The following is a 17414-nucleotide window of genomic DNA, read 5'->3' as shown; positions in this document are numbered from 1 at the left end:
CCTAAAACAGGAAGGGTGATCACTGGATGTCTGGTGGAGCAGAGGTCACCTCAACTTCCTGCAGGGCCTCAGGGCACTCACCTGAAATGTGACTGACTTGTAGTCCACATGATCCTTCCAGCAGTCCAGCACTGGTCGAGATGCTGACCTCTCTGCTGCAGCTGAGTTCTGCACAAGGAATGCCTGTCCAGTCCGCATTTTAAAGGTTTAAGCAGCTGCGACCTTTACCAAGTGTTGTGGGGTAGGCGGGACAGTGGTGCTGTCTATGTGTACCTTTCTCAGCCACCTGAGCTGCTCCCAAAGGCTCAGGCCCTCAAGGCATTTGTGCTGGATGCTAACACCCCTGATACAGCCAAGCCTGTGTCCGTCACACAGGCTGCTCTCCCAGAAAAGGGGGATCAGGCACGGTCTGTCTGGAGGACTTACAATGTGACCTTGAGCCAGAGGTTGTTGCAAACTAAGCTAGTGGCAGGACTCATTTTCTGCTTCCTACTTCATGGGTTATGGGGCTACTTGGCTATGTCAAGGCACTGGGCAGGAGAAGTAGTAGTAAAGCATGTAGGGCATTTGCCCTGCACGTGACTAACCCAGGTTCAATCCCCAAATTAAGCCCCACCAGGAGTGATCCCTAGCTCTGAAGTAGGAGTAAACACTACCTCTAAGTATATATCCCCCTCCCCTCAGAAAAATAGAGCTCCTTTGGAGGTGCATGAGCACCAGGAAGGGGCAAGGGCCTACCTGAGGTGGCTGAAAGTCCATGTGTTCCAAGAACGGTCCCTGGGGCCAAGGATCCATGAGGTTCAGGGCTCCCACTTCTTCCAAATCCCCGAACTTGCGAGTTGTATTTACTTCCTTTGCTGTTTTAAAAAGTCACCACAGACTTTGTGCTTTAAAAAATACATTTTTTTTTTTAAAAGAAATTTTACTGGGGACTTCACTCCTTGAAGCTCCTTCCTGCCTTTCAGATTCTGGGGCTATATCCCTTGGCTTAGGGCCACATCTCCTGTTCTCTTCTATACCAATTCTTCCTCTTCTCTTACCATATTTTGGGTCCTCCCCAGAAATTCAGGCCAGCCTCCATCTTGAAAGCCTACCTCACACCTGGAACTTCCCCATTGCTATGTAATGATACAAGTTCAAGGGATCAGAGGAACAACCCTGTTCCAAGGACAGCCCTGTGAGTGGGAAGAGGCCAGGGCAAGAGTCAGCAGGGACTGAGGAGTTGCCAGAATGTACCATAGCTGCTTGTAAAGCAGGATGCAGAGGGTATGAAAGATGGGGAAAATACATGGATTTCCAGGAGTAAGAAATGAAAACTGGGGGGCCAGAGAGATAGCATGGAGGTAGAATGTTTGCCTTGCATGCAGAGGCACAGTGGTTCGAATCCTGAATCCCATATGGCCCCCCAAACCTGTCAGGAGCGATTTCTGAGCATAGAGCCAGAAATAACTGCTGAGTACTGCCGGATGTGACCCAAAAAAATAAAGAAAAGAAAAAAGAAATGAAAACCACTGGAGACAACTGCAGACCCTGAAGCCAAGTGGCTTGTGTCCTTTGAAATGGTGACTGCAAGATGGATCACATGGTAACTATTTGCAGAGCTTTGCTGATTCTCAGATTGCCAACATCCAGTTCCCACTCACCCTAGTTCCTCTGTGCTCAACACAGCTACACTGGAGGCTTCAGATGAGGTAAGGGACCTGGCCCCTATGATGGGAGCTGCCTGCCAATTCTTAAACACAAGGGTTGTAGGAACCTGCTATTGCCCGACCCTCCTTGCAACCCAAAGCTACTCCTGGCTCTGGGGGTTCTTAACCACTCAATGGCATCACACATAGTTCAGATTTCTGTCCTTTGACAGGAAATTCAATGTGTTCTCTAGGAATTTCCTCTCCTACTCACAAGTCCGGTAAAAGCTCTGCTGAGCCTCGCTCTAGAGTTGGGCTGGCAGGATGGTAGCAACCCAAGGCATGTTCTCATCTGTAATGGAGGAAGAAATTTTCCAGAGTGGTGGATAGAAATCCAAAGGGCGGAGGCTAACACCAGCAAGGAGTTAGAAATATCAAGCTAAACAATCCCAATAACCTGGTTCTAATATGAACTCAAAGCACAAGAGAAACTTACCTACTAAATAGATCCAAAAAAAAAAAGGAATGAGGATGGCTGGAGAAATAGCATGGAGGTAAGGTGTTTGCCTATCATGCAGAAGGTCATTCGTTCGAATCCCGGCATCCCATATGGTTCCCCAAGCCTGCCAGGAGCAATTTCTGAACATAGAGCCAGGAGTAACCCCAGAGCACTGTTGGGTGTGACCCAAAGACCAAAAAAAAAAAAAAGGAATGAGGAAACTGCTACTACATAAGAAGATAATAAGAATTATACCTTTTAAGGAAGAAAGATATATGTGTCCCTTTAAGTCTTGAAAATCTGGAGCACAGCTTCAGCCTGCAACATGGTCTTGTGGAGTCTGAAAAATGGTTCCCAGCAGTCATAATATCAGGAAATGTACTCTTGTTGGTTTCTCAGAAACCGAGTCTGGTAGTAACAGTCCAAGTGAAGGGAGATGGGAGAAAAGAGACCCCTGAGAGCAAATCAGCAGTGGCAGTGGTGGCAGTTTCTTGTGGCAAGATGGATTGGGAATCTGTCTTTTCTCTGGGAGCTGGTTAGCAGTTGGTTGGCTGGGGTGAGGGGAACGTTCTAGTTTCTAAGGAGTTAATAATTGAGGGTAAAAAAGGTTAATGGGGGGTGGTGGTGAAAGAATGAAGATTTAAAAAGGATTTGTAAAGTAATAAACAGGGAGGGGGAAGGGTTACATATAACGGGGTAAGGACAGTATACAACATAGACATTATTTTACAGACGGACACTAGACAGACATTGAGGTGGCCAAAACATACACTCATGCACACACACAGACATACTGAGGATCGATCCATGGGTTACAGTTGAAAAGCTGACACAGTGGAATGGTCAGAGCACTTAAGAAATATATAGCTGGGGCCGGAGAGGTAGCATGGAGGCAGTGCGTTTGCTTTGTATGCAGAAGAACGGTGGTTCGAATCCCAGCATCCCATATGGTCCCCCAAGCCTGCCAGGAGTGATTTCTGAGCGTAGAGCCAGGAGGAACCCCTGAGCACTGCCGGGTGTGACCCAAAAAAACAAACTATATATATATAGCCAGGGCCGGAAAAATAGCACAGTGGTAGGGTGTGTTTGAATTTTCCAAGGTTGATTATTTTAAATTCTATAAGGGACTGGTAGCACTTGCTTTCACATGACCAACCCAGATTCAATCCCTGGGATCTATTCTGCATGTAAATATAAGCCACACAATAGAGTAAATATATCACCTAAAAATACAATAAGAAGGTAATAATAAAAACCAAACCTTGGCTGGAGAGATAGTACAGGAGTGAAGGCCTTTGCCTTGCATCCTACCAACCCTATCCATAGCACTGCATATGGTTCCCAGAGTACTGCCAGGACTGACCCCTGAGTAGAGAGATGGCCATGAGAAGCAGGGATAAGGCAGGAGGAGGGAAGAAAAAACAGGTGGGTGCTAGGAGCATTTTCTTAGGACAGGTGGGGTGTGAGGAAGACCATGGGCTCAAATGGGCAGATTTTGTGGGTTCTGAGGGCAGGAAACTGATCTTCAGAGTGACAGTGACCCCTTCTAGGTTCTAGCTGTGTAGGAGATGCACATCAGCGAGCCAGGCTATTGACCCTGCCTGCTTCCATCTATGTGCTCAGATATCTCATCTGAGTCACGTTCCTCACCCCACAAATGCACATCCTGACTCTGTGGGGGACCCTCTGAACACATGTTATCCTCATGGTTTTCCTGATCATCATCTCACTCAGCACCTGGTCATGTGTCAACCCATATTCTCCCTTGGCCTACTGCTGTCATCAGTTTCTCATTGCTCTGAAGGGGAAAGTCAGGTTAACCTGGCAGGTTTAAGCGGCTCCTGCTCGTGGACCTCTGCCAGGGCTCACCATTTTGGCCTTGTCCTCTTCCCACCAAGCCCAGGGTGACCTCATCACTCTTCTTTGTTGCCTGTTTGCTCCTGTTTATTCTCATAACAAACCCACCTTCTGATTGGAACCCACACTCTGAGAGCAGTGACCTCGTCTATCGTGTACTAGAATGTTTCTAGAAGGCACCCAACTTCCCTGCCCGGTGAAAGAACTTCCCTTCCACCTGAACCCTCCAGGGAGAGCTGACCAGATAGTTCATCATATGGTTGTACTGGTTCCCAAGGCATGATTTCCTTACTCAGACGTGGTCCCTTCTCTCCCCTAACTGGACCTTTCAACACAGAATGCTGAGGGAAAGGGGCACGGTTTGTAGCTCACAGATCAAACCCAGGCCTCCTGCAGCTTTGAGCCCTTTCCCTGGCGCTGGAAACTAGACTGGACAAAGAGGCTTCTATCCTTGACTTCAGACAAAGGGCTGCTGGCTCAACCCTGACTGCTTTAATCTGTAAAACCACCTCTAGGGGTCAGCATTTGGCTCAGTTTACTGTGCTGTTGGCCTTGGTCCATGACCTAGCATCAGCTCACCACTCCTTATAAAATGTTTCTGTACATTATAAAGAAATCATTAATCCAGGATGGAAAATTTCACAGCCTCACACGTGTCTGAATTGTTGTTGATCCACAACAGCTTCACAGTCATGCTCAGTAGCAGGCCGGCTTCCACTTCCTTGCTTGGCCATGCTCATCACAACAGAGCAAGAGGATTGAGTTCTGGCAGACACCACCAATTTCCCACCTCCAGCCCCCGTGGCTCCTTCCCTGAAAACTGCATTTAGGAGAGAAGCAACTGTGAACATATAATTTTTTCTCTTTATTAAACCAATTCCCAAATTCTCTAAATATAATTTTAAAAGGTACTTTCTGAGATGTCTGTCGGAGATGGCACCCCTTTAACCCAAAGCCATGATAATACCCCACATCTGAAATGGAATAAAGAAGTTAGTCAGAAGCAAGATCAAAGGTGACAGGCAGCACAGGTGCAGCTAACAGGAGGGGGTTCTTCTGGGGCTGAGGAGACATCAGAGCATGAGAGACTAGAAACTCTACCCGTTATGACAGTCCTGTGTTCCACAGCAGGTTCCAAGAGGAACTGGCATGGGAGAAGATGGGGCTATACCTGGGGGCCGTGTTCCCTAAGCAATGCCTGTGTGGACAGCCAACAAGGCAGCTCTCAATACCACTGAGCCCATGCATCATCCTTCCCAACTCTGTCCACTGCTTCCTAGATGGAGCACCACTGTGCCCCTCTTCCCTGGTGACCATGTTCCTTAGTCCCCCACCTGTGAGGATCTCTGGACCTCAAAGGGCTATTCATTGAAGTGACAGTAGGGAGGAGACCCAACGGGTCTGTGACCCCTCCAAACCCCTGCCACAGGAAATTATGATGCACTTCTGAGCATAGGATGTATGTGGGAAGAGCCACCCTGGGATTCAGCAGTGCCTGGTTTCCCTATCAGACCACTGACATACAGAGTGAGAAAAAGGACCCTGGTATCTGGCCTCCTCCCTCAGACCCCTGACATACAATATGAGGGAAAAGGCGATACCCGACATATAAATAGGAGAAAGGATCCCAGTGCTGGCCTCCCACCTCAGATTCCTGACATAGCTCTCTCACCAAGCCAGCAGTGAGTGAAGGGTAGGCTTATCCTGACCCAGGGTTCCCACTTGCACTCCAAGGGGAAACCCATACTAAGCACTGAACATGGGGCAGACACAGGTTGCCTCCTGAGAGCTGGGACAGGGAAACAAGTGAGGGTTAAGGTGTAGAATGCCTGTGGTGAGGATATGAAGCACCACAGGAAGAAAACAGGCAGGACCTTGGCACTTTCAGGAACAGGGTCCAGACTGGGGAGTGGTACAGCTTGAACCCTAGCTCAGAAAATACTTCCACTCACCTTTTGGGACTGGCTCCCAGGTCTCCTTTGTTTGCAGCTACCAGGGGACAGAGCCTTTCCTCTTGCCTGGACATGCAGTGGGGCCACTCTGGTCAGCTGTAGCTGTGGCAAGGTCTCAGACAGCACAATGTCTAGCTAGAGCCCACAAGCTTTCTGCTGTCCAAGACTGCAGGCACATGTTGTCCCTAGGGACAAGATAGGTCCCTGTCCTGTGAGGGGACACTGAACCTCACAGGCCCCATAGCCACAGACCACGGCCATTAGGAGTGGACATGAGGTTGCTGAAGGTGGGGGAGACAACACGGCATTATCTGACTGTTCATTCACACAGTAACTGATGGGAAGACGAATGGAAGGGAATGTTAGAGCATTTAGCCAGAGCTCACCTGGTTTAAAGTTTCTGATAACAGTCCACTCTGGTTCAAATCCCTGGCAACACATATGGTTCCCTGAGCACTGCCAGGGTTCATGCCTGAATACGGAGCAAGAAATAGCCCCTGAGCACTGCAAGATGTATCCCTAACCCTCTACCCTCCAAACTGTGAAATACATGTAATGGAATCTTCACAGCTATGAAGAAATATGAAAATTTGCAGATTGTGGTAAGTTGAAGGAAACTGGAGGGCATTATTCTAAGCAAAGTGAGTCAGAAAGTAAAAGATAAGTTCCAAACAATCTCACTTACATGCAAAATATAAATAAGGGATTAGACAATCCCCAATGGAAACAAATCCTCAGATATGATCAACAGGAACGCATGAGAAAGGGGAAGAGAATGTAGGGTAAGGTGAAGTGGCCTTGAGACACTGGTTGGAGGGGAAGCTGGAATACAGCAGGTAAGGTGCTTGCCTTGTGAGGCACTGACCTAGGTTCAATCCTCAACATCCTATATAGTCCTCCTAGTTTATGAGGAGAACAGCCAGGAAAATTAGAAAAAGCTATTTTGGGGGCCAGAGAGACATTTGTCTTGCAAGCGAACGACCCAGGACCAATGTTGGTTTGAATCCCAGCATCCCTTATCCCTTATCCCATCCCATGTCTGCCAGGAGTGATTTCTGAGCATAGAGCCAGGAGTATTCCCTGAGTGCCACCAGGGGAGACCCAAAAAACCAAAAACAAACAAAAAAATCAGAAAAGGCTATTTTTTTTAACTGAAGTCAGATATGGATGGTATATTCCCCTTAAAACTCATCTCAAAATTAAAAATGACTCGCCCCACAAGAGGCAGCGTTAGTGGGGTAGTGGTTAACTGCATACCGAAATGGAATGGACCTAAGAGATAGGACACTGGGGAGGGCATTGTCTTGTATGTGACTGACTCCCCAGCACAACATATAGTCCCCAGAGCACCACCAGGTGTGATCCCTGAAATGGAGAGCCAGGGAGGCCCTAAAACAAAGGAAATAAGGTAATATCTGTACCTTTCAACATGTAAAAGCTATCTTCCCTCCTAATTTCAGCAATGTTTGGTAATGTGTAGCATTATAAACAACAAATAAAAGTTCAAATGACCAAAGAAATGAGAGTGAACTGGCAGTTTTTGGCTTTGTGATTGATAACCAACGGCTTTTCACTTCTTCCAAAGAAGTCTTTAAAACATTAACTCGATGAAAGATGACATTTCCAAAAAGAAAATAATCAATAGGGCTGGAGTGATAGCACATCAGTAGGGCATTTGCCTTGCACGTTGCTGACCCGGGATGGACACGAGTTCAATCCCCCAGCATCCCATATGGTTCACCGAGCCTGCCAGGAGTAATTTCTGAGCATAGAACCAGGTGTGGCCCAAGACCAAAAGCAAAAACAAGGAAAAAATCAATAAAGGAAATGATAATCACAGTATATTCGATTGGGGGAAGGGTTGGGTCACATCCAGAAGTGCCCAAGGGGGCCCAGAGTGATAGCACAGTGGTAGGGCATTTGCTTTGCATGCGCTGACCTAGGATGGACTTGGGTTCAATTCCGGTATCCCCTACAGTCCCCCAAGCCAGGAGCAATTTCTGAGCTCATAGCGAGGAGTCAACCCTGAGTGTCAACAGTTGCAGCCCCAAAACAACAACAAAACCAAAAGGGATGCTGGTGATCAAACCCAGGTTGGGGCATACAAGGCAAACACCCTATCCACGGTGCTATCACTCTGGCCCCAAAATTCAAATTTTTGCCAGACTCCTGAGCAGAGCTGGGAGTAGCTCAGATACCAGTCAAACGAAAACCAGCATGTTCAGATTTGTCCTGCTTTCCCAAAGTGATCAGTCCCACACCCTGTAGGGAGAGAGTCTAGGGAGTCTAGTGGGGGTGGGGGTGTTGGTTATTTTTTCAAAAAGGGGAAATGGCAAAATAATTTGGGAACCTTGACCCTACGCTTAATGATCTCACTCATAAAGGCTTGAAACAGAATGAAAGTGCTCAGTGAGCTGAGTACACACTTTGCTAGAGCAGGTTTGATCCCCAGGACTGCAAGTACTCCAAGTACCACCAGGTATGGTTTGAGGTCCCCCACCCCAAAAGATAAACACCTCTAAAGCACCACCAGGTATAGTCCAAAGTACACCCCCTCCAAAAAGATATACCACCTCTATTTGGAGTATATTCTAAATATTTCACATTCTTCTTCACCCACAGTCCTCTGATGAGGCCCGTAGGTATCATAAAAACACAAAGACAATCCTGACCTTTTATTAAATGTTCCTTCCTGTCATCCCTGGCTTGAGTGTTCTGGCAGTTGCAGCTCTGCCTCAAAGATTCCCAGAGACAACATGGACCTAATAGGTTCCGTGGACCAATATTGTTTTTGGACACAGTCCCCTTATTCGTATTTGTACTGGGTGATTTCTGTTTATTTGTGACCCTCAGCTTCTGTTGGAGACAGTTCACAACAGAGTATCTGCCAGTAAGGAGGGCTCTCCTCGTTTGCCCTGGGCTAGAGAAAGCTGCCCCAGAACTATGTTCCTTGAAAGGATGAATTGTGCCTGACCGTGCTCCCCAGCATTTGCCTATACACTGCCTACCCAGCAGCATGTGCTCTGAGGTGCTGATTAAATGCATTCTTAATTTAGAGATCAACAGATTCACCAGCAAAGTCTGAAAAGACATAGATTGTCTGCATTCCCAGCTCAGGAAATAAAATTTTGTTTTGGGGCTGGGGAGGTGGCGCTAGAGGTAAGGTGTCTGCCTTGCAAGCCCTAGCACAGGACAGACCGCGGTTCGATCCCCCCGCGTCCCATATGGTACCCCCAAGCCAGGGATGATTTCTGAGTGCATAGCCAGGAGTAACCCCTGAGCGTCAAACGGGTGTGGCCCAAAAACCAAATAAAATAAAATTTTGTTTTTGTTTTTGGGTGACACACAGTGGCAGTCAGGGGGTTACTCCTGGCTCTGCGCTCAGAAATCACTCATGGAAGGTTCAGGGAACCATATGGAATGCTGGGGAACCAACCCAGGTCCGTTCTGGGTTGGCTGCATGCAAGGCAAACACCGTACTGCTGTGTAGTAACCCAGCAGTAATGCTCAGGAGTAACCCCTGAGCATTGCTGGGTGTGAACCAAAAACCAAAAATAAATAAATACTTTATAGAAAATTTTCTCCCCCCTCAGATTTCCTAAATAAAACTATGCATTTTAGTTTTGGTGTTTGAGTCACACCAGACAGTGCTCAGAGGACTATATGTGGCGCTGGAGGTCAATCCCAGGTCAGCCATGTGAAAGCCATAACAACTGTACTATGCCTCTGGCTCCAAAACTATTCAAAATACTTTGAATAAAACTTTAAAAAAATAAAGAGGGATGGGCCAGAGTGATAGCATAGAGGTAGAGCACTTTGCTGTGGGGAGCCTAGCTGATAAACCTAGAACTTATGTTCTAGACACCTCAGTAATTCCTAATCTGGTCACCCACGTGACCAAAGGCGCCCATGCCTTGAGGACAAAGGAAATAGACAAAGTAATTCAGAGCAGCCCAATATATCCAGCCAGAAAGAAAGATATAGAGCAACTTGCCTTTGTGTTAGCAAACATTATTAAGATTATAGGGCCGGGCGGTGGCGCTGGAGGTAAGGTGCCTGCCTTGCCTGCGCTAGCCTAGGACGGACCGCGGTTCGATCCCCCGGTGTCCCATATGGTCCCCCAAGAAGCCAGGAGCAACTTCTGAGTGCACAGCCAGGAGTAACCCCTGAGCGTCACAGGGTGTGGCCCAAAAACCAAAAAAAAAAAAAAAAAGATTATAGCTGATGTTCTATTTATACTTGTTGAGTATAATTTATAGAACTCTGTTTGAATCTTATGCCTTTTAGTAAAACGTGCTCAGGTCTACCTCTTTGCCCCTCCCTATTACCTGCCCCAGTTTATGCTAATGAATGCTTGTAACTGTGATTGGTGGAAAACTGGTAACACCTCTGACGTGTTTCAGCCCTTAAAAGCTGATCCCCCAACAATAAACTTCCCTTTTTGAACAGCATGCGTTGTCTTGAAGGCTTCTTTTACTAATTTCTCTAGTTCTTCTTTACAGGTCGGTTCTGCTCGAGTGAACCCACTAATAACTAGCAACCTTCATTTCCACACCCCCGCGGGTCGGGGGCCTCCCACGAAAGTTGCACTTTGCCTTGCATGCAGCCAAATCCAGGACGGAAGGTGGTTCGAATTCAGGTGTCCCATATGGTCCCCCAAGCCATAGCCAGGAGTAATCCCTGAGCATCACCAGGTGTGGCCCAAAAACCAAACAAACACACAAACAAAAAAGGGCAAGAGCAATAGTAGTGGGTAAGGTGTTTACTTTGCACACATCTGACCCAGGTTCGACCCCTGGCCCCCTACAGCATAGAATTCCCCAAATATCTCCAGGACTGATGCCTAAGCAGAGCTAGAGACAAGATTTAAACTAGGTACAGCCAAAAAAGATATATATCTTTTGGGCCCAGAGAGACAGCACAATAGACAGGGTACTTTTCTTACAAACAGCCAAGCCAGGTTAGATTCCTGGTATCCCATATGGATCCATGAGGTAGCAAGGAGTGATCCCTGAGCACTTGCCGGGTGTGGACCAAAAAACAAAAGAGAAAAAACTTACTGATGGAAACTGCCCTTCCCAGAGACAGTAATCAAGAGCAAGCTCTCAGGGAGGCCAGTGGAAAAAGAGCACAGTTAAGGTAAGCAACCCCTCATCTGTTCCACTAAGCAGATAACTGCCCCAAAAGACCCAAGGCAAGTCCCTGGCAATCAAAGGCCAAACCTCTAGCTAAAACTCACCAGATGAGTCAAACAGCCAAACCTAAACTGCCTCGTCGGCCCTGTCCTTTTTTGTTTGTTTGTTTGTTTTTTGTCTTTTGTTTTTGTTTTTGGGTCACACCCGGCGGTGCTCAGGGATTATCCTGGCTGTCTACTCAGAAATAGCTCTTGGCAGGCATGGGGGACCATATGGGACACCGGGATTCCAACCAACCACCTTTGGTCCTGGATTGGCTGCTTACAAGGCAAACGCCGCTGTGCTATCTCTCCGGGCCCGGCCCTGCCCTTTCTGTTGAAACTTCACTGGCCTGAACTTTCTGACCAAAACCACCTGAGTGGCTCCATAATACTGCAGAGAGCACAGATGAGGTGTCCACACCCAGAAAATGCAGCCAAAAGTAGCCCTTGAAATCTGTCCAGAGTGGCCCCCAAATTAAAGTGAAATATTTTAGGGGCACTGGCTATCCTGCTGGTAGTCTCCTTGTTACCTCTTTAAGCAGTTTTTGTCTTTGGGCTTGTTTCAGGGATTATGCCTGGGGATTATGCTTGAGGGGCCGTATGTGGTGTGTACAACAGAAACCCACTTAGCTGCCTACTCCTTTACCTGTTATCCGGACCCACACAAAACCCACATTCCACATGTGTCTGTGTGGCCTCCCGCACTGCATTAATCCAAGCAGGAACGTTATATGGACACTGTAGTGCAAGCTAAGTTGGGTTTCCAAAATCAGAGAACAAGAAGCACCTCTGGAATGCATAAAAGGCTCAGGGATGACAGCGGGACAGGCAACGTGTCCCAAGACCCACACTCCATCCGACACTTGAACTCAAAGTTAGAGGTGGTGGGATTTATCTGAGCCAAGGCAAGTCCAAACAGCCTTTGGGGTTGGGGGACCGGAGCAATAGCACAGTGGCAGAGCGTTTGTCATTCACGTAGCCAACTGGGACTGATCCAGGTTCAATGATCCCCAGCATCCCATATGGTCCCCCAAGCCTGCCAGGAGCAATTTCTGTGTAGAGAGCCAGGAGAAACCCCTAAGGGCAGTCGGGTGTGGTCCAACTCACCCCTCAAAAAAGGCCCTTGGAATGCCAGGAAACGAATCTGAGCCGGCCGGGTTCAAGGCAAACATCATACCCACTGTACTATCTCTCTGGCCCCCTAAAGATGGATTTTTGTTTTGTTTTGTTTTGTTTTTGGGTCACACCCGGCAGCACTCAGGGCTTATTCCTGGCTCTAAGCTCAGAAATCACTCCTGGCAGGCTGGGGGGGCTATATGGGTTGCTGGAACTCGAACCACAGTCCTTCTGCATACAAGGTAAACGCCCTACCTCTATGCTATCTCTCTGGCCCCGAATTTAACAAAATCTTTTTTTTTTTTTTTTTTTTGGTTTTTGGGTCACACCCGGCAGTGCTCAGGGGTTATTCCTGGCTCCATACTCAGAAATTGCTCCTGGCAGGCACGGGGGACCATATGGGACGCTGGGATTTGAACTGATGACCTTCTGCATGAAAGGCAAACACTTTACCTCCATGCTATCTCTCCAGCCCCGAATTTTTTTTTTTTTTTTTTTTTTTTTTTTTGGTTTTTGGGTCACACCTGGCAGTGCTCAGGGGTTATTCCTGGCTCCAGGCTCAGAAATTGCTCCTGGCAGGCACAGGGGACCATATGGGGCGCCGGGATTCGAACCGATGACCTCCTGCATGAAAGGCAAACGCCTTACCTCCATGCTATCTCTCCGGCCCCGTCCAGCCCCGAATTTAACAAAATCTTAATGTTAAGAATAAAAACCAGGGGCCGGGCGGTGGCGCTGGAGGTAAGGTGCCTGCCTTGCCTGCGCTAGCCTTGGACGGACCGCGGTTCGATCCCCCGGCGTCCCATATGGTCCCCCAAGAAGCCAGGAGCAACTTCTGAGCGCATAGCCAGGAGTAACCCCTGAGCGTCACAGGGTGTGGCCCCCCCCCAAAAAAAAAGAATAAAAACCAGGGGCCGGAGAGATAGCATGGAGGTAGGGCGTTTGCGTTGCATGCAGAAGGACGGTGATTCGAGTCCCGGCAGCACCCCATATGTTCCCCCAAGACTGGCAGGAGCGATTTCTGAGCGTAGAGTCAGGAGGAACCCCTGAGTGCTGCTAGGTGTGACCCCAAAACCCAAAACCCAAAAAAAATAAAAATAATATAAAATAAAAAGTAAAACCCAAAAACACAGGGTCCAGTTAAAAAAAAAAAAAAGAAAGAAAAAGAAGGGGCCAGAGCGATGGGGCGTTTGCCTTGCTCGCTGCTGACTCAAGACGGACCTGGGTTCGATCCCCAGCACCCCACAGGGCGCCCCTCCCTCCTGTCAACCCCGCGGGGCGCCGCCCGGAAGCGCTCGAGGCGGCGGCGCGCGCCGGGCCGCGCGCGGTGCATGACGGGAAGTGTGGCCGGGCGCCGTTGCGCCTGCGCAGAGCCGAGGCTCGGGACTGCGCAGGCGCAAGATCACGCGCAGGCGCAGGTGCGCGAGGGTTCCGTTGCTGAGACGGTGCCGCGGCGGCGCCTAGAGGTAGGAGGAGCCGCGTTCAGGGCCGGGCGGGAGCTGGCGGCCCGGGCCCCTCGGACCCTTCCCTCCTCGCATCCTGAGGCGGAAGGACTTGGCGCCGCCGCCGCCAGCCGCTGTGCGGAGGCAGGAGCCGTGTGTTGTTGGGATGGACGGGTCCGGGCCGCCAGAGCGAAGAGGCGGGGTTGGGGGGTCGTGTCCACGTTGGGGTCCGCGATCGGGGCTCATCTTGGCCCCTAGGACGCTGCCCCAAGGCCCCATGCCCCTTCCCTTGAGTCTGCTTCCAGCGGGGAGCTGGGGGGTCCCCGAATTCCCCCCCCTTGTTTGCACGTCCCTCTCTGGTCCTTCCTCAGCCATTCTGCCCATTTGACAGCTCGTGGGATTCGTCCCTTCCTAGGCACTCACTTGGAGGGCTTGCTTTGGAAAAGCAAGAGTGTCAGCCAAGATGCGGATTCTGGAGAGCAGGATGGGTAGGGGGTTAATACCCCGCGTCTGATGGGGGTAAAATTGCATTTGTTTTGGCCTCACATTTTAGGGACACACACACACACACACACACACACACACACACACACACACACACACACACACACACACACTGCCAGCTTGACAGCTCCTGGGATTCGTCCCTTCCTAGGCACTTACTTGGAGGAATTGCTTTGGAAAAGACGAGTGTCAGCTAAGATGCGGCTTCTAGGAAAGGAGGATGGGTTGGGGGTTAATACCCCGCGCCTGATGGGGTAAAATTGCATTTGTTTTGGCCTCACATTTTAGGGACACACACACACACACACACACACACACACACACACACTCTGCCAACTTGACAGTTCCTGGGATTCGTCCCTTCCTAGGCACTTACTTGGAGGAATTGCTTTGGAAAAGACGAGTGTCAGCTAAGATGCGGCTTCTAGGAAAGGAGGATGGGTTGGGGGGTTAATACCCCGCGCCTGATGGGGTAAAATTGCATTTGTTTTGGCCTCACATTTTAGGGACACACACACAAACACACAAACTAACTCACACACTGCCAACTTCACAGCTCCTGGAATTCATCCCTTCCTAGGCATTCACTTGGAGGACTGGCTTTGGAAAAAACGAGTGTCAGCTTAAGATGCAGCTTCTAGGAGAGCAGGATGGGTTGGGGGTTAATGCCCCAAGTCTGATGGGGTAAAATCGCATTTGTTTTAGCCTCACATTTTAGGGATACACACACATACTGCCAACTTGACAGCTCGTGGGATTCGTCCCTTCCTAGGCACTCACTTGGAGGACTTGTTTTCGAAAGACGAGTGTCAGCTAAGATGTGGCTTCTAGAGAGCTGTATGGGTTGGGGGTTAATACCCCGTGTCTGATGGGGTAAATTTTCATTTGCTTTAGCCTCACATTTTAGGGACACACACACATTTTAGGGATGGGGACGCGCGCGCACACACACACACACACACACACACACACCGTTTGTTGCTTGCTTTCTTCCATCATCACTTTTTCTTTCTCTTCCTTGCCATAATACCAGGATCTTTGCAGCTCATACATTCAATGGCTGATTGTTGAGTACTTTTGCTTGGTTTGGTTTGGTTTGGGGCCAACCCAGTGTCGCTCAAGGGGTTACTCCTGGCTCTGCACTCAGAAATCGCTCCTGGCAGGCTTTGGGGACTCTATGGGATGCCTAGGACTGAACCCAGGTTGACCCCATGCAAGGCACAACAACCTATCTGCTTGTGCAATCGTTCCAGCCATGATTGCTGAGTACTTATTACAAAGCCAGTATTATCATCCAAAGAGACATGACAAGTGAAAGAGATGAGTCTGTGCTCTGAAGTCTTTGACTTAGTAGAGCACAGAAAATACTGGATAAAAATAAGAGCCAAGGGCCCGGAACGATAGAACAGCAGATATCGTGCTTGCCTTGCATGCAGCCAACCTGAGTTTGATCCTGGCACCACATAGGGTCCTCAAGGCCACTGAGAGTGATCCTGAGTGCAAAGCCAGGAGTAAGTCCTGAGTACTGCCAGTTCTGGCACAGGGGGTGGGGAGAGAGAGGAGGGTGGGGGGAGAGAGAGAGGAGAGAGAGGAGAGAGGGGGGAGAGGGGGAAGAAAGGAGAGAGAGAGAGAGAGAGAGAGAGAGAGAGAGAGAGAGAGAGAGAGAGAGAGAGAGTGTAGATACTTTTGTTTGGTACCAGGATTCAAACCTAGGCCTCCTGCATAGGAGGTATTTGCTGAGCCATATCACTGAGTATACCACTGAGCCATATCCCCAGCTCCAACTCCCAAGACTCCTGCTCAGGACCTACCTTTTCTGAACTTGATCCCAGTCCAACCCACTGAGAAACTATGTGGAGGTGAGAGAAAGCTCAAAGCGCTGGAGTTCCAGGCATGTGTTATATGCAGGAGGTCCAGGTTTGATACCCAGCACTGTCGTGGTTCTGAGCACTGCCTGGTATAACACAGAAAACTAAACAAACCACTATGTGAATTGGAGCTTGTTCTCCCTCTTGTTAAGAAGGGATGACAGGCCAGAGCAATAGCACAGTGGTAGGGTATTTGCCTTGCAAGGCCAACCCAGGATGGACCCGTGTTCGATTCCCAGCATCCCCAAGCCTGCAATTTCTGAGCACATATCCAGGAATAACTCCTGAGCACAGCCAGATGTGCCCCCACCCCCAAAGTAAAGGGATGACAATCGACACTACTATACAAGATTGTATGGAGCTGGAGAGATAGCATGGAGGTAAGGCGTTTGCCTTTCATGCAAGAGGTCATCGGTTCGAATCCCAGCGTCCCATATGGTCCCCCGTGCCTGCCAGGAGCAATTTCTGAGCATGGAGCCAGGAGTAACCCTGAGCACTGCCGGGTGTGACCCAAAAACCACAAAAAAAAAAAAAAAAAAATTAAAAGATTGTATAAGGATTAGATTTGTTGAGCAGTTGACTTGGCATGTAGCTATTTTAATTTTATTTATTTATTTATTTATTTATTTATTTTGGTTTTGGGTCACACCCGGCAGTGCTCAGGGTTACTCCTGGCTCCATGCTCAGAAATCGCTCCTGGCAAGCTCGGGGGACCATATGGGTGCCGGGATTCGAACCTATGACCTTATGCATGAAAGGCAAACGCCTTACCTCCATGCTATCTCTCCGGCCCCGGCATGTAGCTATTTTAATAGCTGTTTTCTACATCTGATCATAGCTTAGAATAAATGCCATTTCAGTCAACAGGGTGTTGACTGAAAATAACGGGGGTAGAGAGGGTCCACTAAAAGGATGAGGATTATGTCTCTAAGGACGTGGCCCGAAAATAGAGAAATTTAAAAGTCATGCAAATTTGATTGGAAGCCCTTGAATCTGCCCAACATCAGAAAACAAAGCAGTGGGGTGTGTTATTGTATGAAACTGGAGTTCTGCCTGGAGGAAGTGCAGCTAATCATGCACAAAAGCCACACTTTGCATAACTTCACATTCTGATCACCTGTGTGTTGTGTTCACACACACACACATACACACACACACACACACACACCCCTCCCTCTCTGTTCCTCTGCCTTCCCTCCAGTTCACCAGCATAGGCCAGGAACATTTTTTTTACAGTATCTTGTTCTGGGGAAACTACCCTCAACAGTATTATTCTCCAGATTTCTATAAAAACTGGTTTTTCAAACCATTTTCTGTCAGGATTGGCAATTTTCTCTACCCTGTCCCTCTTGTGCTATGAGGTCTTGGGACA

Source organism: Suncus etruscus, chromosome 2, assembly GCF_024139225.1.
Source record: "Suncus etruscus isolate mSunEtr1 chromosome 2, mSunEtr1.pri.cur, whole genome shotgun sequence".
Classification (NCBI taxonomy): Eukaryota; Metazoa; Chordata; class Mammalia; order Eulipotyphla; family Soricidae; genus Suncus; species Suncus etruscus.
Note: the sequence above shows the minus strand (reverse complement) of the source record.